General features: G+C 40.6%; 1 pseudogene; it reads right to left on the bottom strand.

Annotated features, from left to right (window-relative positions):
- Window positions 1-25,461, bottom strand: part of LOC138436420 (killer cell lectin-like receptor subfamily B member 1B allele A) — a 39,456-nt pseudogene extending 13,995 nt beyond the window's left edge.

Raw genomic sequence — 25,461 nt, 5'->3', positions numbered from 1 at the left:
CCTCTGCAGTGGAAATGCAGAGTCGTTTTAACCATTGGACTGCCAGGGAAGTCCCAGCAGAGGTGTTGAATGTTAAGTATTTTTTGCTTCATCCCCTCAATGTTAAAGTCCCAATTTGGCCACTGCCTAGTTATATTAAACTAGTCAAACCACTTATCACTCTGGGCTGTAGACTGTTCACCTCAACTGGAGGCTTGACTTTGTTGATTTCTAGGGCCCCATCCAGTTCTAGAATTCTGATTCTGCCCATTGACCTCTAGTAACTAGTGACATACATAATTACTAATATCCTTCACAAGGACAATACAGGCAGATACTGTCTTGATCTGTTCTAGGGTTTGGTTCAATCTGGAAACCTGAATTCCTTAGAGTATACATCATCTGGAAGTTTTTCTCCAAGCATTTGCTTAATAAACTATAAAAATAATTGCCATTAAAGTTAGACTATATTTCACTACATCCATGGCATATGAGTATAATTTTAAAGTGCCTGAGTGAATTGATTGGTTTTAGACAAAATTTTCACCCATGGATGCAAGATTGAAGATGCCCCTGAGTAGTTAATGGGGCTTCCTTTGTGGCTCAGCTGGTAAAGAATCCACCTGCAATGCAGGAGGCCCGGTTCAATTCCTGGGTTGGGAAGATCCCTTGGAGAAGGGAAAGGCTACCCACTCCTGTATTCTGGCCCGGAGAATTCCGCAGACTGTATAGTCTATAGGGTAACAAAGAGCTAGACACGACTGAGTGACTTTCAAATCACTTTCAGGATGCCGTGATTTTAGTAAGCTTGAATAAGATCTTGAATAAACTTAAACAGGAATATGCTTCATAGTTTAATTTGCTTTCCCGAACATGGTTCAGAAAAGCTGATTTTGATAATAAAATATAAATCTAGCATCCTTCATATATCAATGAAATGAATCCATAATATATGTAATATCACATGATGAAGTTCTACAGAAAATCTCTAATTTTATTTGTGTATCAAATTTCCTTCTTTTTGTGAAATTGTACTGAATTGTGTAGAAACCACTTTAACAGCAAACACAATTACAACAGATCATGATAAAATAATACTTTGGGGTAAATAAAGGTTATTGGTAATTGCTTACCAAGCATACTCAGCACAATTACTATTACAAGAAGAATGATAATCATTGCACATCCAACTTTCAGGAAAATTTCTTGTTGGTGAGAATCTATAACATTGGATAAATTTCACTAGTAAGCCCAGTAAGTACTTCCTTAGGTGGTAAGAAAGGGCAGAATAAACTTTGCCAGTTATGCTCTTGAGGTACTTTCCTTTGAAATATGCAGACCTAATTTCCTCTTACATACAAATTTGGTCCCCTGATTTGTGAAGAAGAGGGAATTTATAACACTGAATGAATATATTTTTTCCTTTTGATTCACAATTCATAATATTAACTTATGATCTACTCTCTGCATCCCTAAGTTTTATATAAGACTGAAATTCTCAAGATTCTCTAATAAACCTCCTGACAGCCTTCACTTATTTGGGTTGATCCATTCTTTTATGAGAAAGGCAGAGGAACCAGAGATCAAATTGCCAACATCCATTGGATCATGAAAAAAGCAAGAGAGTTCCAGGAAAACATCGATTTCTGCTTTATTGACGATGCCAAAGCCTTTGACTGTGTGGATCACAATCAACTGGAAAATTCTGAAAGAGATGGGAATACCAGACCACCTGACCTGCCTCTTGAGAAACTTATATGCAGGTCAGGAAGCAACAGTTTGAACTAGACATGGAACAACAGACTGGAAAATAGGAAAAGGAGTACATCAAGGCTGTATATTGTATATTGTCACCCTGCTTATTTAACTTCTATGCAGAGTACATCATGAGAAACACTGGACTGGAAGAAACACAAGCTGGAATCAAGATTGCTGGGAGAAATATCAATAACCTCAGATATGCAGATGATGCCACCCTTATGGCAGAAAGTGAAGAGGAACTAAAAAGCCTCTTGATGAAAGTGAAAGAGGAGAGTGAAAAAGTTGGCTTACAGCTCAGCATTCAGAAAACGAAGATCATGGCATCCGGTCCCATCACTTCATGGTAAATAGATGGGGAAACAGTGCAAACAGTGGCAGACTTTATTTTGGGGGGCTCCAGAATCACTGTAGATGGTGTCTGCAGCCATGAAATTAAAAGATGCTTACTGCGTGGAAGAAAAGTTATGACCAACCTAGATAGCATATTCAAAAGCAGAGGCATTACTTTACCAACAAAGGTCTATCTTGTCAAGGCTATGGTTTTTCCTGTGGTCATGTATGGATGTGAGAGTTGGACTGTGAAGAAAGCTGAGCACCGAAGAATTGATGCTTTTGAACTGTGGTGTTGGAGAAGACTCTTGAGAGTCCCTTGGACTGCAAGGAGATCCAACCAGTCCATTCTGAAGATCAGCCCTGGGATTTCTTTGGAAGGAATAATGCTAAAGCTGAAACTCCAGTACTTTGGCCACCTCATGTGAAGAGTTGACTCATTGGAAAAGACTCTGATGCTGGCAGGGATTGGAGGCAGGAGGAGAAGGGGACGACAGAGGATGAGATGGCTGGATGGCGTCACTGACTCGATGGACGTGAGTCTGAGTGAACTCTGGGAGTTGGTGATGGATAGGGAGTCCTGGCATGCCGCCCTGTCCATGGGATCTCAAAGAGTCAGACACGACTGAGCAACTGAACTTACTGATTCTTTTATGTATTCCTATACAATAAACCTATTTCCTGTTATATGTAATTGCAATTTCATAAAATTATACGTTTTAAAATAAAAGTAAGTTTAGGGATAATCTTGTGCAACATTTGAATGTTAAAATGGGGATTTTAAGTCCACAAAACACAGTTACTTGATAGTAGAGTTGAGATCATACCTCAGGTTTCTTGACTACCAAATTAGACCTTTTTTCACTATCCATTCTATCACTTGTAATCAGATAAATAAGTCATAAAAAGAAAGTGACATTTTTAGCTCTGGGCTGATTGATGACTGAAACCAAGAGGCTCTTATCCAAAATCAGTTCGGTTCAGTCCAGTTCGGTCGCTCAGGCGTGCCTGACTCTTTGCAACCCAAGGAATCGCAGCACGCCAGGCCTCCCTGTCCATCACCAACACCCGGAGTTCACCCAGACTCACGTCCATCGAGTCAGTGATGCCATCCAGCCATCTCATCCTCTGTCGTCCCCTTCTCCTCCTGTCCCCAATCCCTCCCAGCATCAGAGTCTTTTCCAATGAGTCAACTCTTCACATGAGGTGGCCAAAGTACTGGAGTTTCAGCTTTAGCATCATTTCTTCCAAAGAAATCCCAGGGCTGATCTCCTTCAGAATGGACTGGTTGCATCTCCTTGCAGTCCAAGGGACTCTCAAGAGTCTTCTCCAACAGCACAGTTCAAAAGCATTAATTCTTCAGCACTCAGCCTTCTTCACAATCCAACTCTCACATCCATACATGACCACAGGAAAAACCATAGCCTTGACTAGCCGGACCGTAGTCGGCAAAGTAATGCCTCTGCTTTTGAATATACTATCTAGGTTGGTCATAACTTTTCTTCCAAGGAGTAAACGTCTTTTAATTTCATGGCTGCAGTCACCATCTACAGTGATTTTGGAGTCCCCCAAAATAAAGTCTGACACTGTTTCCACTGTTTCCCCATCTATTTGCCATGAAGTGATGGGACCAGATGCCATGATCTTTGTTTTCTGAATGTTGAGATTTAAGGCAACTTTTTCACTCTCCTCTTTTACTTTCATCAAGGGGCTTTTTAGTTCCTCTTCACTTTCTGCCATAAGGGTGGTGTCGTCTGCATATCTGAGGTTATTGATATTTCTCCCAGCAATCTTGATTCCAGCTTGTGTTTCTTCCAGTCCAGCATTTCTCATGACGTACTCTTAATATAAGTTAAATAAGCAGGGTGACAATATACAGCCTTGACATACTCCTTTTCCTATTTGGAACCAGTCTGTTGTTCCATGTCTAGTTCAAACTGTTGCCTCCTGACCTGCGTACAGATTTCTCAAGAGGCAGGTCAGGTGGTCTGGTATTCCCATCTCTTGAAGAATTTTCCACAGTTTATTGTTATCCAAACAGTCAAAGGCTTTAGCATAGTCAATAAAGCAGAAATAGATGTTTTTCTGGAACTCTCTTGCTTTTTCCATGATCCAGCAGATGTTGGTATAGTACCGGGAGTATATTCAATATTTTATAATACCCTACATGGCATATAATCTATGAAAATGTCATACTAGGTTGAAGATAATATAATATTGTAAGTCAACTATACAGCAATAAAAAAGATGCTAATATGTTTCAAGGCATGATAGAAGATGGGAAACTATGGTTTATCAATGTAAAGCAAGCATGGAGATGGACTTCCACCTCCTGTGGGTGAATCCAACTCCCAGATCCATGGAGTTGCAGGATTTTTGACAAAGCACCAAAGCCCTGTGTCTGGCCTAGTCTGTAGCATCACATGTTTCTCTGTTCCTGAGTCTTCTGTTTGCTTATTCACCCTTCCTTCCCTATTTCTTCAGTGTACAAAAGTCTGCTTATTCCCTGCACTGCCAACTTGGAAAGTTGTTATATCGTCGCAAAGCAGCATCTGAATCAGAAAGAACAGACATTGTGCTAAGACCACTCCTAAAATCCCCTCAGATCCCTGGAGTGCTTTAATAAGTCTAGTTTGAACAAACTTCAAAGCTACAGTGACTATTTGCTGCTGCTGCTGCTAAGTCGCTTCAGTCATGTCCGACTCTGTGCAACCCCATAGACTGCAGCCCACCAGGCTCCTCTGTCTCTGGGATTCTCCAGGCAAGAATACTGGAGAGGGTTGCCATTTCCTTCTCCAATGCATGAAAATGAAAAGTGAAGGTGAACTCGCTGAGTGGTGCCCGACTCTTAGCGACCCCATGGACTGCAGCCTACCAGGCTCCTCCATCCATGGGATTTTCCAGGCAAGAGTACTGGAGTGGGTTACCATTGCCTTCTCCACAGTGACTGTTTAGACAAACTTAAAAAGAAGGCTGTCTCGGGGAAGAAGGAACCTTTGTTCTAATACTTTAGCAAAATCCTGATTGTGACCGTCAGAAGCCCAGCAATCTTCTCCAGGACTCTAAACAGATGACGTGGAATTCTCTCATATGCCCACCAGCCTCTAAGACACCTTTGCAAGAAGATCCAGGTGGATGCAGACAAAGTGTATTGCTGGCTCAGCAGAGCTTAAGTTGCATTTCTGGCCTTTGGGTCCTTTTATTTTATTCGTTTCTATTTAACAGTAAACACATGGAGCACTTTGAATTTTATACAACCTGTATTATAAATGTTCTGTTGACTCTAATTTTAATTTTCTGTACTGCAGAAGCCAATCAAAGTTTGCAGGAGCAAAAATGGGACCAAAACCTGATCTATGAACCCCTAAAAGGCTGGATACTCCCTAGCTATGAAAACTTAACTTCTTTCTCTGACTGTGAAGGGTCTGAGGAAGCCTCTACCTGCAGTATACAAGGTAACACATCAGCTTACCACAATTTCATGTATCCTGACTAAACCTAGACTCTTGGTTCAGAGACAGTGGACCTTATTATCCTCAGAACAGCAAACAGTATGTTTCACATTTGAGCTTCCCATGGACATTTACCACTAATGCCCTAGTTCTGCTGGAGCTGGATCAGCTAGTCACGTGACTACTGCACATGTAGGGAATTGGAATCAAAAGCTTATGAAACACATTAAAAATATTGGGCTGCAAGGAAACTTGCCTGATCTTTGCCCTAAAAGGTCAAATTGTCTCTTATACTGGAAAACAAATCAGCTTCCTGCTCCTAAAAAAAGAAATATTCTCTATGTCCAGGTCTGTTTTTTCTACAAGTGCCCCTGAAAAGATTTTTGTTGTTGCTTTTCAGTCGCTAAGTCATGTCCTATTCTTTGTGACCGCATGGACTGCAGCATGCCAGGCCTCCATGTCCTTCACTATCTCTCAAAGTTTGCCCAAGTTCATGTCCACTGAGTCGGTGATGCTATCCAAAGATATCCCAGAATGAAAGCTGATGTTCATCTGACTATTAGACATGCAAAAACACCAAGGACTTATGCATAACTGTCTCAGCAATATCCATCCCTTATTTCTATACCATCTTACTTTCTGATGAATTTTCTCACAAATATGCTGCTTCAGTGGGCCACTCTGATTAAGCTGACCACTAGGAACTGGGACCAAATTTTCTCTTCAATATTTAATTAAATAGTCATTTATTTAGCTGCATTAGGTCTTAGTTGTGGCCTGTGGGATCTTAAACTTTTGTTGCAGTATGTAGGACCTTTAGTTGCAGCATATGAGATCTAGTTTCGTGGCTAGAGATCAAATCCAGGCCCCCTGCATTGGGAGCTCAGAGTGTTAAACAGTGGACCACTAGGGAAGTCCCCTAGTATCTATCTAATTAATACACCTATCAACAGAGTGCCAAACAGTGAGATGAGGCCAATTTAAAGTACTGATCTCATCTATGCTCTTCTCAGGATTTTAGATCCAACCAACTAAACAAATCCATAAACTACCAGGGACTCTCTTAGGAAGCCAGAGTCTTTTTTTCTTTAGTTCCTTTGCAGACTTTTGTATTATACTTGCCCTAAGGCATCAATCCAGGTATAAGAGGATGTGTTGATGACTGCACAGGCTCACAAGGAGGAAGGCTAGGGCAATTCTCACATTCTTTAAAAAAAATATTTTATTGCAGTATAGTTGATGACTCTAACTTTCTTAACAGCCTTGGCCAGTGAGCTGAGTTGATCTGAATGCTTTCAAGGGTGAAGGTTTGTGATATTGATCATTTTAGGTAAGTCTAAGCAAATTTTGTACCAAATTATCTAATTGTATCCTTCTTCTTTAAAGACTATGGAACTGAATCAACTTCAGGTTTTTTATATCGTAGATGTCTATTTTACTTTTACTTATTTTTTGGCCATGCCATGCAGCATTCAGAATCTTAGTTTCCCAACCAGGGATGGAACACATACCCCTTACAGTGGAAGCTCAGAGTCCCAACTGCTCTTGGGAACAAATTTCTTCATCTGCAAGATGAGGTAAATCTTTGGTAAATAGTAAAAACTCAATAAACACTGAGACATGCAAGGTAAGGTAAGAGATTGGACTTTAGGAAAATTCTCCTGGCCTCATCTCTGCTTTTGTAGAATATGGTCATTGTATAACACACACTTTGTATGAGTCTTTCTATGTTTATGCATCTTATCTCTGTAGTTAGATTAACTGATATTCCTAGAAACAGAGGGGATCAATTGTTTAGGGAAACAAGAGGCCATTTACTTGTTACTAGGTCAGTGACTTGCATTGTTCCAGGAAGGAGAATCAGTTGTTTGCTGTGACTTTGACTCTGGCTAATTGGCCTGGAATTGTGTCAGTTAGTACAGTGATATTTGATTAATTTATTCCAACACAAACAAGGGGAAGTTTCTTCCTTACCAACTCCATGTACCAGGATTAAAAAAATAATAATAATCCAAGTGTAATCAAGGTCTTAGGAAGCCAGGCATTTTGCTTTATAAACTAAAGATTGTATAGATAAGCAAGCACTTATTTGAGATTAGAAAATATTCTAGTGTCAATAAATCACTAAGGTCCTTTATTGAAAGGCTTTTAAAGATCTGTACTTCCTTTTTTCTGTTAGAGACCTGTGATGTGTTTAAAGTAATATAAAAAAGTAAAGGGAAAACCCAACCTATTCTCCCATATCAAACAAAGAGAAAGAAGCAGGATATTATTTTTTCTTATAAAATCCTTATTTTTCTAGTTATCCCTAGCCAAGAATAATGGACTCTTATTTTTAATCATGATCTAGTTTTGAAGAAATAATATTACACAAATTAATCCCTTGAAGAGCAAGACTTTTGCTCTTCAGCTTGGCAAGTCACTGAGCATTACATGTGAAATGATTTTACTTTTTCAAGATTTTATCCTATTGCATCAAAACTGAGAATATCACATATAATTTCACTCCACATCTCTCACAAACTTTCAAATTTCTTTGCATTCATTTCCTTCAACTTCTTTTTTTGTCAGAAGATTAACTGTCCTTCCTCCTTATTTAAGTCAATTTTTCCCCCATGTATATTGTAGATTCCATCTGTCCACATCCTTTATAAAAACTTTTTATTTTGTATTGGAGTATAGTCAATCAATCCTAAAGGAAATCAACCCTGAATACTCATTGGGAGGATTGATGTTCCAATACTTTGGCCACCTGACTTGAAGAGCTAACTCACTGGGAAAGACCCTGATGCTGGGAAAATTGAGGGCCAGGAGGAGAAGAGGGTGACCGAGGATGAGATGGTTGGATGGCATCATTGGCTCAATGGACATGAATTTGAGCAAACTCCGAGAGATGGTGAAGGATGGGAAGCCTGGTGTGCTGCAGTCTATGGGGTCAAAAAGAGTTGGACATGACTGAGCAACTGAACAACATCATAGCCAACTAACAGTGCTGTGAAAGTTTCAGGTGAATAGAAAAGGGAATCAGCCATATATACTCAGCACAGAGTTCCCTATGCTATGCAGTAGGTGTTTGTCAGTTATCCATTTAAAAAATGTGTGTACATTTGTCCATCAATAGAGGAATGGATAATGACGATGTGGTACATATATACAATGGAATATTACCCAGCCATTAAAAAGAGTAAAATAATGCCATTTGCAGAAACATGGATGTACCTAGAGATTGTCATTACTGAATGAAGAGAGTTACAAAGAGGAGAAATATCATATGCTATCCCTTATATGTGGAATCTAAAAGGAAGTGATACAAATGAGCTTATAAAACAGAAACAGACTCACAGACTTAGGGAGTGAATTTGCTATTGCCTGGGGGAAAGATGGGAGGAAGGGATAGTTAGTTTGGGATGGACATGTACCTACTGTTTATATCTTTGAGATCTTTCTTACACAATTGGTCCATGGCTGAAATAAGCTGATATTTTGAAACACTTAGTTTTTGCTTCATCCTATCTTATATAATCCCAGATCCTGACAATGCCTTTTCAACATGCAGCCAAACAAAAAATGTTAGCCAAAACCAGATGAAATTATTTCCTCTTTCAATATTAAGTCAAATCACATTCATTTCCTTCTCTATTATAACACCTGGGGCTATTGAATTTTTTCTACTTAAGTAGCAATGTCAAGATTAAATTAATTATCAATGTCAAGATTAAACGTGAAGGTGGTAGCTGTTGAGCAGAAGGGAGTTGACCTTGCATGGAGCCAGTGTAACTGAAAGAGGTCAAGATTTTAAAAAAGCAAAGTGTGTCCCTTTGAAGTCGTGGAGAATGGACACTCTGCTTAATATGTATTTCATTTACATTGTTTCAGAATAGAATTTGCTTGTCTTTCAAGATCCGATTTATAATAACAAAATCTGAACTCAACAAAATCCTCTAAGGAAGGCAAATGGATTTTAAAAGTAAAGTAAAGTAAAAATAAAATTTAAAAAAAAAAAAAAAAAAAGACTTCAGACCTGTTGGACTTATTTCAGTTCCTCAAATGAAAATATCTTTGTCATCACAAGACTTTTACCCATCCCGTGCTCTGTAACTAAGGTGTCTTTATCCCTCATTCCCTAGAAAATCTCTACATTTCACCCAAGATGTAAAATGATATATTGTTAAACTAAATCTGCAAATTAGCATAATCCCCTACCACTATATATTTTTTTGCTTGTTTCTTTTTCTTTTTTAAAAATTTATTTTAATTGGAGGATAATTACATTACAATATTGTGATATCTTTTGCCATACATCAACATGAGTTGGCCACGGGTACACACGTGCCCCCCATCTTAAATCCCCTTCTCACCTACCTCCCCACCCCATCACTCTGGGCTGTCCCAGAGCACTGGCTTTGGGTGCCTTGCTTTATGCATTGAACTTGCACTGGTCATCTGTTTTACATACAGCAGTGTACATGTTTCAATGCTGTTTTCTCACATTGCCCCACCCTTGCCTTCTCCCACTGAGTCCAGAAGTCTGTTCTCTACATCTGCGTCTGTCTTGCTGCCCTGCACATAGAATCATCATTATCGTCTTTCTAAATTCTATATATATGCATTAATATATATTTTTAATCACCCAGGTCACCACCTATGATTTCTCCTCTGTATTGCATTGAGTTTGAAATTAACAATGCTGTATTTCTCTTCTTTACTGAAATATAACCTTCATGAGGGCAGGCACTAAAAAAACCTACTTTTTTTTTTTTTTTTTACTCTATTTTCTGTACCTAGAATGACATAACATGTGGTAGTTGCTCAATAAATATTTTTCAATGAATAAATTATGTTATGGCAGAACTGACCAAGCACCATTTATTTTTCAAAATACTTTTATTTATTTTTGGCTGTGCTGGGTATACTTTGTTGTGCAAGGACTTTCTCTAGTTGCAGTGAGCAGAGACTACTCTCTAGTTTCTGTGCACAGGCGTTTCATGGTGGAAGCTTCTCTTGTTTCAGAGCATGGGCTCTAGGGTATGTGGGCTTCAGTAGTCCTGTGACTTATAGAATCTTTCTTGACCAGGGATCGAACCCATATCCCCTGCATTGGCAGGTAGATTCTTTACTACTGGACCACCAGTAAAGTTCCAAAAGTATTGTTTCTTGACATTGGTATGCGTTATGCGCTTCTCCAATGACCCAGCAGTAGAGAATTTGCCTGCAACACAGGAGACACAGATGTCGTTTGGATCCCATGGTTGGGCAGTTACCCTGGAGGAGGAAATGGCAACCCACTGCAGTATTCCTGCCTGAAAAATCCCATGGACAGAGGAGCCTGGTGGCCTACAGTCCATGGGGTGGCAAAAGAGTCGGATATGACTTAGTGACTAAACAACAATGGCAAACTTTTTGTGTCTAGTCCAATGAGTTCATCCTACCAATCAGGGAGCCAAAAGACTAATTTTAGTCTAAATACAATGTTCTCTGGAAAAACTTCTGCTTTATAGAATTTTAGCAATGTTTATCATGATCTGGATATAACAGATTAACATCCTATGACTTATATTCATCTCAGTTCAGTCAGTCAGTTCAGTCACTCAGTCGTGTCCAACTCTTTGCGATCCCATGAATCACAGCACGCCAGGCCTCTCTGTCCATCACCAACTCCCGGAGTTCACTCAGACTCATGTCTGTCGAGTCGGTGATGCCATCCAGCCATCTCATCCTCTATCGTCCCCTTCTCCTCCTGCCCCCAATCCCTCCCATCCTTAGAGGCTTCTCCAATGAGTCAACACTTCGCATGAGGTGGCCAACATATTGGGAGTTTCAGCTTTAGCATCAGTCCTTCCGAAGAACACCCAGGGCTGATCTCCTTTAGAATGGACTGGTTGGATCTCCCTGCAGTCCACGGGACTCTCAAGAGTCTTCTGCAACACCACGGTTCAAAAGCATCAATTCTTCAGCACTCAGCTTTCTTTATAGTCCAACTCTCACATTCATACATGACTACTGGAAAAACCATAGCTTTGACTAGACAGACCTTTGTTGGCAAAGTAATGTCTCTGCTTTTTATTATGCTGTCTAGGTTCATAACTTTCCTTCCAAGGAGCAAGCGTCTTTAAATTTCATGGATGCAGTCACCATCGGCGGTGATTTTTTACACATATAAAGAGAATTTTAACACTCCGAAAAGTGTACTTAACTGAAGTTTAAATTTTTTTTTTCTTTTACTGGAGGATAATTGCCCTACAATGTTGTGGTGGTTTCTGCTGAATGTCAGCTTGAATCAGTGATAAGTATGTATCCTTTCCCTTTTGAGCCTTCCTCCCCCGTCTCCATTCCACCCCTCTAGGTCGTCACAGAGCACCAGGCTGGGCTGTCTGTTATACTGCAGCTCCCCGCTAGTTATCTGTTTTATGCATGACAATCCATATATGTCAATGCTATTTTCTCACTTTGCCCCACCCTCCCCTTCCCCTCTGTGTCCACCAGACCATTGTCTACATCTGCGTCTCCTCTTCTTCTCTGTAAGTAGGTTCATTGGTACTATTTTTTAGATTTCATATATAAAATTTATTTTTCTTTTTCTGACTTCACTCTGTATAACAGGCTCCTGGTTCATTCACCCCACTATAACTGAACTAAATTTATTTCTTTTAAATGAAGTTTAATAGAGGCAAAAGAGCTGATCCTGCAGGAGAAAGAGAACATGGGCAAATATCAGAAAGGTCCTAGACATCCAGGCATATATTTCAGGGTCCTTTTTCCATCATGAAGAACATGCTTTGTCTTTAGAGCATGAACCACCAAGATGTGTGTGGAAATCTCAGTCTCTGGGAAATCAAGGCACAAGTTTGCTAAAAGACTTTTCTTCCCCCACTGGTCACACAGCCAAATCCTACCTGTGTAACCAGGGAAGCCTGGTATAGACCAGCAGTCTATACATTTTTAGCAAAAAAAATGTAGTCAAACTGACATAGGCCAAATACATGTGTTTCTGGCACATTAAACCTCACCTTATAAGTCACTAGCTCATCCATCTCTTTCCTGCCAATGTTTTCAGGGGCTGCTGGATAAAACCATTGTTGTTGTTTAGTCACTAAGTTGTGTTCAACTTTTTTGCAACCTGCATGAACCGTAGACTACCAGGCTCTTCTGTCCATGGGATTTCCCAGAAAGGAATACTGGAGCGGCTTGCCTTTTCCTTCTCCAGGGGATTTTCCTGACCCAGGGATTGAAACTGTGTCTCCTACATTGGCAGGTAGTTTCTTACCATAAAACTACCATAGAGTTTAGAGTTACCATAAAATAGCTGTAAGTGAGCACTCTCCAATATTCAGTAACCTATACAATATTCAATAACCAAGCGAACCAAATTTCCCAGGGAACCAAAATTCTGGTTTCTGACTGCATTCAATCCAGAGCAAGACCCATTTTATCAAACTCTCCCCCAAGTCTCCAAGCACAAGGCCAGGTCCTGTGACTGCAACAGACCCTTCTTAATCCCTTTCTACTGATATTCTCTGCTGTGTGGGATAAAGCTGATTTATAGCTGAACAGGACCAGACAAGACCAGATAAGATGCAGCCTTATCTTTGGCAATTCTTGGTTATCTGACTTTGAATCTTGGTTTAAAAAGGGCAATAGAATTTATACTGTGCTAAAAATGAAGGGTAACAGAATTTATAACTTGATATTCAAATAGGAAACTCTTATGGTGACCCTTAGACCAGTTCATTGATGGACAGTTTCTGACTGGCACAACCAGTTAGACAGCCTGAACTGACAAGTGTGACTGTGGGAATAAGAACCCAGAGGGGAACTTCTGCCTTGACCTTTCCCAGAGCTATGATTTCTTGCATGGATCCTGGTACAGCAAGTCCCCTACATACAATCTTTCAAGTTACAAGCTTTCAAAGATTCCAGTGTCCGTTCACATGTCCAATCCCATATGTTAGTTCACAAGTCTGGCTTATGCTATCATGAGTGTACGTCCTCTACAAGTGGTTGTGCTTTTGTGTACTTTATTGTACTGGACTGTACAGAATACAGTAGTACAGCATCTTTATTTCTTGCCTGTTCACTTGATGCTGGCCCCTGTATGCCAGTCATCGTACTGTACTACTGTACTTTCTGTACTGTAAGATTTAAAATGTTTTCTTTCTTTGTTTTTGTTATATGTTCTTTGAGTGAAAAGTATTATAAACCTATTATGGTATAGTGCTATATAGCTGATTGTGATAGCTGGATACCCAGGCTAATTTTGTTGGACTTACAAATGTGCTCTTAAAATGGAACACATTTGTATGAAGTGAACTTACTGTAGTTCAGTTCAGAGGCAGGACACAGACCATGTGTGAAGAAGAACCCTAAGTGATTGCCCCTGGAAGTCTCCAGCAACCCAGATGCTTGCCTGCATTCTCTCCCTCGTGCTCCACTGTTATCTGTGACCTTTAGATAAAAGCCTTCCATGAGGATGCTCTTTGGAGTCTTGCCATTGCTTGCAAATATCCAAGCTGGCAAAAAACCTTGCACACGCGGGTTCCCATGGTGTGTAGCATCCCCAGATGTAGGGGCTTCCCCAGTGACTCACTGGTCAGTGGGTGACTCACTGGCTGCAATGTAGGAAACTTGCAAGAGAGATGAGTTCCATTCTTGGGTTGGGAAGATCCCCTGGAGAAGGAAATAGCAACCCACTCCAGGATTCTTGCCTGGGAAATTCCATGGACAGAGGGGCCAAAGTCCTTACAATGATCTACAAGTGTTACCTAGTTACTACTTGTCACCTTGCTGTGTCATTTACTCAGCTCCAGTCATTTTCACCTTATTGCTATTTCTGGAACATACCAGCCATACTTTTGTTTTTCATTGACTCTTCCTTCTCGAGAGAACCCTCTTTCACTGGGGGTTATAAATTGCCTAACTCTCTTATCTTTTTGATACTCTGTTGGCTAAATCTCTAATCCACATCTAGCCATTGCTTACTATGTCTGATCTTGACCTTTTTATTATAATACAGCAGTTCACACCTCCATTCCTCACATCCTTGACCTTTTCTTACTTCTTTTTCTCTCCTTAGTACTTATTACTTTTTACACATTTACTTATTTTTATTGTTTATTACTATTCTGAGTGTTTGAGAATGTAAACTCTATAAAACCCAGTATCCTCCTCTATTTGCTTTACTAATGTATCCTAAGAGATAAAAATATTAGTGGGAATTGTAGGTCAATAGCTATTCAATGAATAATTGCTTCTGAATTTTAATACAACAAAAGTATGGAGAAAGAACATGTAAGGACATGTTGTTTTAAAATATATGTGGTACATATGGAAACAAAATTATGATGGGAAGCTTTGCCCTGGCACACATTATACCTGTGAGGTTCACTTGATTAAAGATTCATTAGGCTATAACAGACTATACAAATAGTAGGGAAGATTTATGAGCTTTGTAAATTATGCACCTCATAGAACACATAATTTCTTTTTCAAAATATAGAGTTAAATATTTTGTCATTATTTTAGAAATTACTAGAACGTTTAAACCAAAAGCTCAGTAGTTGGAAGAAAGAAAAATCACTCCTCTAAATATTTCTTGAACTTAGAAGAATTTCAAACAATAACTACAGAGTTCAGTTCAGTTCAGTTGCTCAGTTGTGTCTAACTCTTTGCGACCCCATGGACTGCAGCACGCTAGGCCTCTCTGTCCATCACCAACTCCCAGAGTTTACTCAGACTCATGTCCGTTGAGTCGGTGATGCCATCCAATTATCTCATTCCCTGTCGTCCCCTTCTCCTCCTGCCTTAAATCTTTCCCAGCATCAGGGTCTTTTCCAATGAGTGAGTTCTTTGCATCAGGTGGCCAAAGTATTGGAATTTCAGGTTCAGCATCATTCCTTCCAAAGAAATCCCAGGGCTGATCTCCTTCAGAATGGACTACTTGGATCTCCTTGCAGTCCAAGGGACTCTCAAGAGTCTTCTCCAACACCACAGTTAAAAAGCATCAATTCTTTGGTGCTCAGCTTTCTTTATTGTCCAACTCTCACATCCATACATGACCACTGGGAAATCCAAAGCTTTGACTAGATGAACTTCATTGGCAAAGTAATGTCTCTGCTTTTTTACTATGCTATGTAGGTTGGTCAAAACTTTTCTTTCAAGTAGTAAGCATCTTTGAATTTCATGGCTGCAGTCACCAACAGTGATTTTGGAGCCCCCCCCCCCCCCCAAATAAGGACTGTCACTGTTCCCATTGTTTTCCCATCCATTTGCCATGAAGTGATGGGACCAGATGCCATGATCTTCATTTTTTGAATGTTGAGGTTTAAGCCAGCTTTTTCACTCTCCTCTTTCACTTTCATCAAGAGTCTCTTTAGTTCTTCTTCACTTTCTGCCATAAGAATGGTGTCATCTGCATATCTGAGGTTATTGATATTTCTCCTGGCAATCTTGATTCCAGCTTGTGGCCCATCCAGCCCAGGATTTCTCATGATGTACTCTGCATATAAGTTAAATAAGCAGGGTGACAATATACAGACTTGATGTACTCCTTTCCCTATTTGGAACCAGTCTGTTGTTCCATGAACAGTTCTAACTGTTGCTACTTGACCTGCATACAGGTTTCTCAAGAGGCAGGTCAGGTACTCAGGCATTCCTATCTCTTTAAGAATTTTCCACAGTTTGTTGTGATCCACACAGTCAAAGGCTTTGGCATAGTCAATAAAGCAGAAGTAGATGTTTTCCTGGAACTCTCTTGCTTGTTTGATGATCCAACGGATGTTGGCAATTTTATTAAAAATGATAGTGTCAGCATAAGCTAAATGCATGCAGTTTGGCCTAAACCCTACCCAGAGCAAACATCACTGTCTCAAATGCTTTTTTTTTTTTTTTTAATTGATGAGTAACTTAAATTTCTAAGAGATCTACTCACTTATTTAGGATCACACAGTTCAGGTGGCTGGATTATGACTTGAACCTTCTTATTTTCTCATTGTGTGAACTTATGCTAGTCACGTTTAGAAAAGACTTTCAGATTTAAAAAAAAAAAAAAAAAAACAAAAACAAAAACTGACCAACAGGCTGTCAGAGTTTCTGTCTCATTATTATTCTAAAAAATAAAAAATGAATTGGTGGTCATATTAAAATTCATATAGTGTTCCTGTATAGACTGAAACAAGATTTTGAAAGGTTGTTGGTGAATTACGACGCTGATCCCTGGAGGAGAAGAATTCAATCCGGGGCCAGAGACGAGGCCTGATCGCTCAGAGCTTTTGTGTAACAAAGTTTTATTAAAGTATAAAGGAGACAGAGAAAGCTTCTGACATAGGCATCAGAAGGGGGCAGAAAGAGTACCCCCCTGCTGGTCTTTAGCTGGATGTTATATAGTTATCAGCAGTCTGTTAATGAAAGAAAGGAATGTCTCAAAACTTAGAATGGCACCAGGCCCCTCAGCCATAGGATGTATTTGGGGATAATCTTGGCTCCAAATGGCTCATCTTGGGCCATAAAAGGATTAACTTGAATCTTGAAGAAGGGCAGAGCACCATACAAATAGTGTTATTTACATAGAATAGAGGAACAATATTGGAGTATAACATACTGAGCCAAAAGGCGGAACCGACTTGAAGATAGAGTTTGGGGTAAATGCATAATACATTAGCATAGCTTAAGATAAACATTTCCATAAGAAAAAGGCAATGCTTAACAGGTGTCATGGCAACACAGAATTTTAAGAGAAACCTCCTTTGAAATTTGTATAGAGAAGGAAAAAATATCGCTAGTTTGTTTTCTCCTGCTGCTTAAGAGAGATAAAAATGTCTGACACTTGCAGGCTATTTCCTCCATTTGGAGGCCCCTGGCCTTCCTGCCTGTTACCCTCTCAATTTCATAGGTTGATACTTTTCCTTGAAAATGTAAATACTATAATCACTTTAAATATGAGGATAGGAACCCCTCCAGACCACGAAGTTCTTTTTTTTTTTTTTTTTTTTAGATTGCTGTTTTTTATATGCAGAATTTTTATTTCTTTATTTGGGTCTTTGTTACTGTGCTGGCTTTTCTCTAGTTGCAGCAAATGGGGTTACTGTTCACTGTGGTGCATGGGCTTCTCATTGCATTGGCTTCTCTTACTGCAGAGCATGGGCTCTAGGGTACTCGGGCTTTAGTAGTTGTGGCATGTGAGCTCAGTAGTTGTTCCTGGACTCTAGGGCACAGGCTCAGTAGTTGTGGCACATGAGCTTAGCTGCTCCATGGCATGTGGGATCTTCCCTGAGAAGGGATCAAACGCATGTCTGCTTGCATTGCCAGGCGGATTCTTCATCACTGAGTCATTAGGCAGGCCCTGCTTTGTTTGTTTGTTTGTTTGTTTGTTTTTAGGAAAACAAAGATAACAGGTGGTTATGATGAGACATCATTAGTGTTTTCAGCCTCATGATATGAAGCTGGGGATGGAAAATCAATGTCAATTACAACATCGCAGTTATCTATGGTTGAAACAGAAAGTAGTGGTTTAAAACAACCACAATTATTTTTTCATTGAATAGATTTGACATATAACATTGTGTAAATTTAAGGTGTGCAATATATTACTTTGACACCCATATATTGTAATATCATTGCATTGGTCATAATATTCATTACATAATTTAAACAGTATTGTTGTCTATATTCATTATATGAGATCAGTTCAGTTCAGTTGCTCAGTTGTGTCTGTCTTTTTGCGACCCCATGGACTGCAGCACACCAAGCTTCCCTGCTCATCACAAACTCCTGGAGTTTTAGAGGGAAAATGGTTGGATAAACATGAGGCAAGTTCAGTTCAGTTGCTCAATTGTGTCCAACTCTGCAACCCCACGGACTGCAGCACGCCAGAACCAACTTCCAGAGCTTGTTCAAACTCATGTCCATTCAGTCAGTGATGCCATCCAACCGTCTCATCCTCTGTCGTCCCCTTCTCCTCCTGCCTTCAATCCTTCCCACCATCAGGGTATTTCCCAATGAGTCAGAACTTGGCATCAAGTAGCCAAAGTACTGGAGTTTCAGCTTCAGCATCAGTCCTTTCAGTGAATTTTCAGGACTGATTTCTTTTAGGATAGACTGGTTGAATCTCTTGGTTGTCCTAGGACTCTCAAGAGTCTTCTCCAACACCACAGTTCAAAAGCGTCAATTCTTCAGCACTCAGCTTTCTTTATAGTCCAACTCTCACATCCACACATGAGTACTGGGAAAACCATACCATTGACTAGACGGACCTTTGTTGGCAAAGAAATATGTCTGCTTTTTAATATGCTCTGTAGGTGGGTCACAACTTTTCTTCCAAGGAGTAAGCGGCTTTTAATTCCAAGCTTTGCAGTCACAATCTGCAGTGATTTTTGAGCCCCCCAAAATAAAGTCTGTCACTATTTCCACTGTTTCCCCATCTATTTGCCATGAAGGGATGAACTGGATGCCATGATCTTAGTTTTCTGAATGTTGAGCTTTAAGCCAACTTTTCACTATCACTTTCATCAAGAGGCTCTTTAGTCTTTGCTTTTTGCATAACGGTGGTGTCATCTGCATATTTGAGGCTATTGATATTTTTCCCAGCAATCTTGGTTCCAGCTTGTGGCTCATCCAGCCCAGCATTTCTCATATACTCTGTATATGAGTTAAATAAGCAGGGTGACAATATACAGCCTTGACATACTTACTTCTTTTCCTATTTGGAAACCAGTCTGTTGTTCCAAGTCAGGTTCTAACTGTTGTTTCCTGACCTGCATACAGATTTCTCAAGAGGCAGGTTAGTGGTCTAGTATTCCCATCTCTTGAAGAATTCTCCACGGTTTGTTGTGATCCACACAGTCAAAGTCTTTGGCATAGTCAATAAAGCAGAAGTAGATGTTTTTCTGGAACTCACTTGCTTTTTCGATGATCCAGTGGATGTTGGCAATTTGATCTCTGGTTCCTCTGCTTTTTCTAAAACTAACTTGAGCATTTTGTTCACAGTGCACGTACTGTTGAAGCCTGACTAGAAGCATTTGAGCATTACATTACTAGCATGTGAGATAAGCGAAATTGTGCAGTAGTTTGAGCATTCTTTGGCATTTTGGCATTGCATTTCTTTGGGGTTGGAATGAAAACTGACCTTGGCCAGTCCCATGGCCACTGCTAAGTTGGCTAAATTTCCTGGCATATTGTGTGTAGCACTTTCACAGCATCATCTTTTAGGATTTGAAATAGCTCAACTGAAATTCCGTCACCTCCATTAGCTTTGTTCATCGTGATGCTTCCTAAGGCCCACTTGACTTCACATTCCATGATGTCTGGCTCTATGTCAGTGTGAATGACCACACCATCATGGTTTTCTGGGTTGTGAAGATCTTTTTTGTATAGTTTTTCTGTGTATTCTTGCCACCTCTTCTTAATATCTTCTGCTTCTGTTAGGTTCATATGATTTCTGTCCTTTATTGTGTCCATCTTTGCATGAAATGTTCCCTTGGTATCTAATTTTCTTGAGGAGATCTCTAGTCTTTCCCATTATATTTTTGCCCTCTATTTCTTTGCACTGATCACTGAGGAAGGCTTTCTTATCTCTCCTTGCTATTCTTTGGAACTCTGCACTCAAATGGGTATATCTTTCCTTTTCTCCTTTGCTTTTTGCTTCTCTTCTTTACACAGCTATTTGTGAGGCCTCCTCAGACAGCCATTTTGCTTTTTGATGTTTCTTTTTTGGGGGATGGTTTTGCTCCCTGTCTCCTGTACAATGGCTATAGTTCATCAGGCACTCTATCTATCACATCTACTCTCTTAAATCTATTTCTCACTTCCACTGTATAATCATAAGGGATTTGATTTAGGTTATGCCTGAGTGGTCTAGTGGTTTTCCCTGCTTTCTTTAATTTAAGTATGAATTTGACAATAAGGAGTTCATGATCTGAGCCACAGTCAGCTCCCAGTCTTGTTTTCCTGAGTGTATAGAGCTTCTCCATCTTTAGCTGCAAAGAATATAATCAGTCTGATTTTGCTATTGACCATCTGGTGATGTCCATGTGTAGAGTCTTATCTTGTCTTGTGGGAAGAGGGTGTTTACTATGACCAATGTGTTCTCTTGACAAAACTCTATTAACCTCTGCCCTGCTTCATTCTGTACTCCAAGGCCAAATTTGCCTGTTACTCCAGGTATTTCTTGACTTCCTACTTTTTCATTCCAGTCCCCTATAATGAAAAAGCCATCTTTTTTGGGTGTTAGTTCTAAAAGGTCTTGTAGGTCTTCATAAAACCGTTCAACTTCAGCTTCTTCAGCATTACTGGTTGGGGCATAGACTTGGATTACTGGGATATTGAATGGTTTGCCTTGGAAAAGAACAGAGATCATTCTGTCATTTTTGAGATTGCATGCAAGTACTGCATTTCAGAATCTTTTGTTGACCATAATGGCTTCTCCAATTTTTCTAAGGGATTCCTGCCTGCAGTAGTAGAGATAATGCTCATCTGAGTGAAATTCACCCATTCCAGTGCATTTTAGTTCGCTGATTCCTAGAATGTCGACGTTTACTCTTGGCATCTCCTATTTGACCACTTCCAATTTGCCTTGATACATGGATCTGACATTCCAGGTTCCTATGCAATATTGCTCTTTGCAGCATCGGGTCTTGCTTCTATCACCACTCACATCCACAGCTGGGTATTGTTTCTGCTTTGGCTCCATCCCTTCATTCTTTCTGGAGTTATCTCTCCACTGATCTCCAGCAGCATATTGGGCAACTACCGACCTGGGGAGTTCCTCTTTCAGTATCCTATCATTTTGCCTTTTCACGAGGACCTACAAGACGTTTTATAACTAACACCCAAAAAAGATGTCCTTTTCATTATAGGGGACTGGAATGCTAAAGTAGGAAGTCAAAAAACACCTGGAGTAACAGGCAAATTTGGCCATGGAATGTGGAACGAAGTAGGGCAAAGACTAATAAAGTTGTGCCAAAAAATGCACTGGTCATAGCAAACACCCTCTTCCAACAACACAAGAGAAGACTCTACACATGGACATCACCAGATGGTCAACACCGAAATCAGTTTGATTATATTCTTTGCACCCAAAGATGGAGAAGCTCTATACAGTCAACAAAAACAGGACAAGGAGCTGACTGTGGCTCAGACTATGAACCCCTTATTACCAAATTCAGACTCAAATTGAAGAAAGTAGGGAAAACTGCTAGACCATTCAGGTATGACCTAAATCAAATCCCTTATGATTATACAGTGGAAGTGAGAAATAGATTTAAGTGCCTAGATCTGATAGATAGAGTGCCTGATGAACTATGGAATGAGGCTCGTGATATTGTACAGGAGACAGGGATCAAAATCATCCCCATGGAAAACAAATGCAAAAAAGGAAAATGGCTGTCTGGGGAGGCCTTACAAATAGCTGTGAAAAGAAGAGAAGTGAAAAGCAAATGAGAAAAGGAAAGATGTAAGCATCTGGATGCAGAGTTCCAAAGAATAGCAAGAAGAGATAAGAAAGCCTTCCTCAGCGATCAATGCAAAGAAATAGAGGAGTACAACAAAATGGTAAAGATTAGAGATCTTGTCAAGAAATTTAAAGATACCAAGGGAACATTTCTTGCAAAGATGGGCTGATAAGGGACAGAAATGGTATGGACCTAACAGAAGCAGGCGATTTTAAGAAGAGGTGGCAAGAATACACGGAAGAACTGTACAAAAAAGAGCTTCACGATCCAGATAATCACGATGGTGTGATCACTCATCTAGAGCCAGACATCGTGGAATGTGAAAGCAAGTGGGCCTTAGAAAGCCCACTACAAACAAAGCCAGTGGAGGTGATGGAATTCCAGTTGAGCTATTTCAAATCCTAAAAGATGATGCTGTGAAAGTGCTTCACTCAATATGCCAGCAAATTTGGAAAACTCAGCAGTGGCCACAGGACTGGAAAAGGTCAGTTTCCATTTCAATCCCAAAGAAAGGCAATGCCAAAGAATGCTCAAACTACCACACAATTGCACTCATCTCACATGCTAGTAAAGTAATGCTCAAAATTCTCCAAGCCAGGCTTCAGCAATATGTGAACCGTGAGCTCCTAGAGGTTCAAGCTGGTTTTAGAAAAGGGAGAAGAACCAGAGAACAAATTGCCAACATCTGCTGGATCATGGAAAAAGCAAGAGAGTGCCAGAAAAACATCGATTTCTGCTTTATTGCCTATGCCAAAGCCTTTGACTGTGTGGATCACAATAAACTGTGGACAATTCTGAAAGAGATGGGAATACCCGACCACATGAGCTGCCTCTTGAGAAACCTATGTGCAGGTCTGGATGCAACAGTTAGAATGTACATGGAACAACAGACTGGTTCCAAATAGGAAAATGAGTACGCCAAGGCTGTATATTGTCACTCTGCTTATTTAACTTCTATGGAGAAGGAAATGGCAACCCACTCCAGTATTTTTGCCTGGAGAATCCCAGGGACAGAGGAGCCAGGTGGGCTTCCATCTACAGGGTAGCACAGAGTCGGACACGACTGTTGCAACTTAGCAGCAGCAGCAGCAGCAGCATGAAGAGTATATCATGAGAAACGTTGGGCTGAAAGAAGCACAAGCTAGAATCAAGATTGCTGGGAGAACTATCAATAACCTTAGATATGCAGATGACATCACCCTTATGGCAGAAAGTGCAGAGGAAGTAAAAAGCCTCTTGATGAAAGTGAAAGAGGAGAGTGAAAAGGTTGGGTTAAAGCTCAACATTCAGAAAACTAAGATCATGGAGTCTGGTCCCATCACTTTATGGGAAATAGCTGGGGAAACATTAGAAACAGTGTCAGACTTTATTTTTGGGAGCACCAAAATCACGGCAGATGGTGACTGCAGCCATGAAATTAAAAGACGCTTACTCCTTGGAAGGAAAGTTGTGACCAAACTAGATAGCATGTTCAAACGCAGAGACATTACTTTGCCAACAAAGGTTCATCTAGTCAAGGCTATGGTTTTTCCAGTAGTCATGTATGGATGTGAGAGTTGGACTGTGAAGGAAGCTGAGTGCAGAAGAATTGATGCTTTTGAACTGTGGTGTTGGAGAAGACTCTTGAGAGTGCCTTGGACCTCAAGGAGATCCAACCAGTTCATTGTGAAGGAGGCAGCCCTGGGATTTCTTTGGAATGAATGATGCTAAAGCTGAAACTCCAGTACTTTGGCCACCTCATGTGAAGAGTTGACTCACTGAAAAAGCCTCTGATGCTGGGAGGGATTGGGGGCAGGAGGAGAAGGGGATGACAGAGAATGAGATGACTGGATGGTATCACTGACTCAATGGACATGAGTATGAGTGAACTCCTGGAGTTGGTGATGGACACGGAGGCCTGTCATGCTGTGATTCGTGGGGTTGCAATGAGTAGGACACGACTGAGTGAACTGAACTGAACGACAGCTCAGATGGTAAAGCAATGATCTACCTACAATTCAGGAGACCCAGGTTTGTTCCCAGGTTTGTGAAGATCCCCTGGAGAAGCAAATGGCAACCTACTCCAGTATTCTTGCCTGGAAAATCCCATGGTCGAAGCATCCTGGTAGGCTACAGTTCATGGGGTCACGAAGAGTTGGACATGACTGACCGACTTCACTTTCACTTAGAAAGTGTAGTGGAGGTAATGAAGATAATGGTGACCTCCCTCAAAAGGTCCCATAGATATACTGCTACACTCAGTGCTTCCAACCCTGCAGGCCCCCACCAACCCACACCTCTGCAGGGACTCCTGGACACACACAGGCAATTCCGGGACAGTCTTCTGTGGAGTCACTGATCCTTTCTCCTGGGTCCTGGTGCACAAAGTTCTGTTGTGCCCTCACAAAGTCCATTTCCCAGTCCTGTGTAAAGTCTGGCAGCTCTATGGTGGGGTTAATGGCAACCTCCTCCAAGAGGACTTATACCATACCCATGTCTGCTACACCCAGAGCCCTTGTCCCTGCAATAGACCACTGCCAACCTATACCTTCACAGGAGATGTGCCAACACAGTTCTGTCTCAGTCTCTGTGGGGTCCCTGGGTCCTGGTGTGCACAAGCTTTGTTTGAGCCTTCTGAGCGTCTCTGGCAGGAATGGGATCTGATTCTAAAGGTGAATTCACCCCTCCTACCATCTTGCTGGGGCTTCTCTTTTGCCCTTGGACATGGGGTATCGCCTCACAGCCACTCCAGCGCCTACCATCTTATTGGGGTTTCTCTGATGTATATGAGATCACCATGGCTTATTTACTATTCATTACAAATTTGTACATTTGAATAGCATCAGTCTTATCCCTCAGCTCCATTCCCTGGTAACCACCATTTTAGTCTCTTTTGGAAGTTTAGTTTTTTAGATTCCTCATGTAAGATCATACAGTACTCATCATTCTCTTTTGATATCTCACTCAGCAAAACGTGGTCAAGTTCCATCCATATTGATGCAAATGTTAGGACCTCAACTTCTTTTGTGGCAGAACCACATTGATCATGTTACTTCTTACAGTTCTCACAGAGCTCAACCAGGGGGTTCTCCCTTAGTGTTACTAAGACATTTGCAACCTGATGATGACTGGGTCTGGAATCATTGCAAAGCCTTCCCCATGTACATGTTTAGCTGTTGAGGATGGCATTCACCTGGATCTTCAGCTTGGACTCTTGTCCAGGTTACCTCTATATGGTCTTGGAACCAAAAGTGGGATTCAGGCGTTTGATCCTCCAAAGTCAGGAAAGAGGCAAGGTTTGTTGAAAGGGAAGTTTGCTTTATTTTGGAGGGCAGCTTCCATGGGTAGGGTGGGGTGGGGAGGAAGGGCAGACTCCTGTTCAAAAACTGACTCTTTGCTACTGACAGTCATAGGAGGACAAGGGCTTTTATAGATGGAGTGAAGGTGCTACATGTAAGAACAGCACTTTCAGCTTTGACAGTCATCTTGAAATTGGTCATAGGTCGTCTGACCAGCATCAT

This window comes from Ovis canadensis, chromosome 3 (genome assembly GCF_042477335.2).
Source record: "Ovis canadensis isolate MfBH-ARS-UI-01 breed Bighorn chromosome 3, ARS-UI_OviCan_v2, whole genome shotgun sequence".
In the NCBI taxonomy this organism is placed as follows: Eukaryota; Metazoa; Chordata; class Mammalia; order Artiodactyla; family Bovidae; genus Ovis; species Ovis canadensis.
This window is presented reverse-complemented; position numbering and strand designations above follow the sequence as displayed.